At 39.8% G+C, this 2,457-nt stretch overlaps 1 protein-coding gene across 1 annotated transcript in view; it reads left to right on the forward strand.

The window, feature by feature from the left end:
* LOC104951762 (Krueppel-like factor 6) overlaps positions 1 to 2,206 on the forward strand; it is an 8,289-nt gene extending 6,083 nt beyond the window's left edge. Inside the window, exon 4 of the mRNA XM_010778493.1 lies at positions 1 to 2,206. This exon is cut by the window's left edge and continues 275 nt beyond it. The gene's annotated coding sequence lies outside the window, so the exon portion shown is untranslated.
* The last annotated feature ends 251 nt before the right edge of the window (positions 2,207 to 2,457 follow it).

Below are 2,457 nucleotides of genomic sequence, written 5' to 3' on the forward strand. Positions count from 1 at the left end.
GGGGGCGGGGGAGGGAGTGCGGGAAGAGACTTGAAAAAAAAAGTTTAAAGAACTGGAAAGATCTGGGCTGGAGTAGACGGGAAGAGACTCTTCTGTATGGTGTTCAACGCTTTTTTCCCGGAGGATTATGGGACTCCCGCGGGGGGGGTCGTTCCTCTAATGACAGTATGTGTGCCTGTACGCATGGGGACTGTGAGTGCCTGAGACTGGATGCCTGTGCTGGCTTTAAGGAGCGGATGGAGTTGCATTGTGGGACTGCGAGTGAATGACATGGAAGGGGTGATGTTAAACAAGGGAGGTTTATCTTTGGGGGGATTTGTGTGGTCTCACTGAGAATGAATGCAAGGGTTCTGTCTGTGCTGTTTGAGTCTATTGGCTGTGGATGGGAGTAGGGGCTTGTTTTGTGGAGCTCCCCCTTTCTGCCAGGAGGTGGAACTACAGCTCCCTATCCACACACGGGAGGTCGTTTTGTTTAGTGCAGCTATTAAATGTGCAATGTATTACGTAGCTCAAAAACATACATGCTATAAAGCTCATTTTGTTGTCCATTGTGTAAGCTCTGTATCTTAAAAAAAAAAAACGTTTAAAAAAAACTACGGTTGTACACAAACAGTTATTGCCATTATAACAGAAGTTGCATGGGATCTGGGGATGTGTTGCTCACCTGTTTGCTTATAGGACAACAAAATCCATTCGAGAGCAGCTACCGTCATATTACTCAATATCATAGTATTGTACAAAACACTTAAGGCAGTCGTTTTGTGTTGTTATGTTCTCGATAAGTTGGGGATACCACTATTGCTTGGCAACTGTCTTGTTCATGGGATTTTTGTTGCTTTTTCTTCACTTTTGCTCTTCTCTTTTTTTCTATCTGTGAATGCACTGTTGACCTTACTGATGCCTTATGTAAGTGGCCTTGTCCTGTTGAATAGATTTCTCTCTCTTTCACACAAACACAAAAAAACGGGGGGTGCGTTAATGAATTGCTTTATAAAGGCTCTGATCCATGCAGACTCCTCTGAAACTCCAAATAATACAAGCAAAAAAACAATTATCAGCTTAATAATGACTGCCATTTTAACATGTGCATTCTTTGTTGAACATATCGTAACTATATCAAATCTAAATGATATTCTCCAAAACATGACCCCGCTCTGAGACAGAATGGTGTAGCACAACAGGTACTACTATGTAGTATTTGGTGGCGTGGATGCACTTCAGATGGACTGTAACTGGCTGTCAAACATACAGAGGTCTTTTGGCATGCTCAGCCACCATGGTTGTGACAAATTAGGATTTTCTGCAAGGATAACTATTATATTTGGGCCATTTATATCTGTTGACGTGTCAAACGCTTACAGTCTTCAAAGAAAACGATGTGTCCTTAAGAATAATGACAACACTCTCAATCATGAGTCTGTATTGATGTATGTTTTGGTAGGTTTGGCCCTCAGCCAGGGTGAGTCAGTATCTTTACCCTGGTTCAAACAACCCGTGATCTGACCAACAACCAGTTTAACCAATTGAGCCGAGCTGCAGCTGTAGAGGTCTGTGTCTGAGATGAGACCAGGACCAGATGTATGTCTGTACCAACTTCACTATATGCATGTTTTAACTTAAGTTTCTGTACATGACTTCAACACACTTCTCTGTGGGTTGATAAAACTCTGAGCTTTCACATTTGTACAATTTGACAAAGTCTGTCACAATTTTCCCTATTTCTAGAAAACATTTTGGAGCATTATTGGATAAAGTTTTGTTGGAAATGGAAAGAGAACGCATCTGCTTTAAGGGTATGGTTGGTTCAGATGGTCAAAACCTGTTGGTGTCTGTTGCTCAGTACTCAATCTCACAATTGTACAGGTAACCTGGTCAACATCAAAGAAAGTCCATACACTGAGAAATGTCAAAAATGCAAAGATATGTACATTGTAAACTAAGAGAATTTTGTAAGGAAGCTTCTATTTTGAAAGGGTATGGGACCAAAAACAAGTGCAGTGTAATGTTTCTAAAGATGACCCAATAAAGACTGAGAGGCTGAGGAAATATTGTAAAATAGTCACACTCCATTCTACTTCATTTGCTTCTGTAACATCTTTGATTGGGTGAAGGTAGGGAAAATGTATGTTTCTACACCTGTGGCCTATCATCTCTCAAGAAAAAAAAAAAAAAAAAACGTTTCAGACTCGAATTGTTCTGGACACTTGAATTGTCATCCCTTTTGCATTCTGTTGCGCGCTAAGTATTACATTTGTTTATTCTCCATGTGTTTCTTTCTTTCTCTCAACCTTCGCAAAGAGGCCCTATTCTTTAGCCAGAAGATCTTTATTGGATAACAATGGAGATAAAATACGAAGCTCTATTTTTGTTTTTGTTTATTGCATAACAAGATTTTTTCATTTGAAATTGTTTTGTAAAATAGTTTCTGTATGAATGTATTTTTTATTGGAAAATCGA

The sequence above is a fragment of the Notothenia coriiceps genome, unplaced genomic scaffold, assembly GCF_000735185.1.
Source record: "Notothenia coriiceps isolate Sejong01 unplaced genomic scaffold, NC01 NC01_scaffold00019073, whole genome shotgun sequence".
In the NCBI taxonomy this organism is placed as follows: Eukaryota; Metazoa; Chordata; class Actinopteri; order Perciformes; family Nototheniidae; genus Notothenia; species Notothenia coriiceps.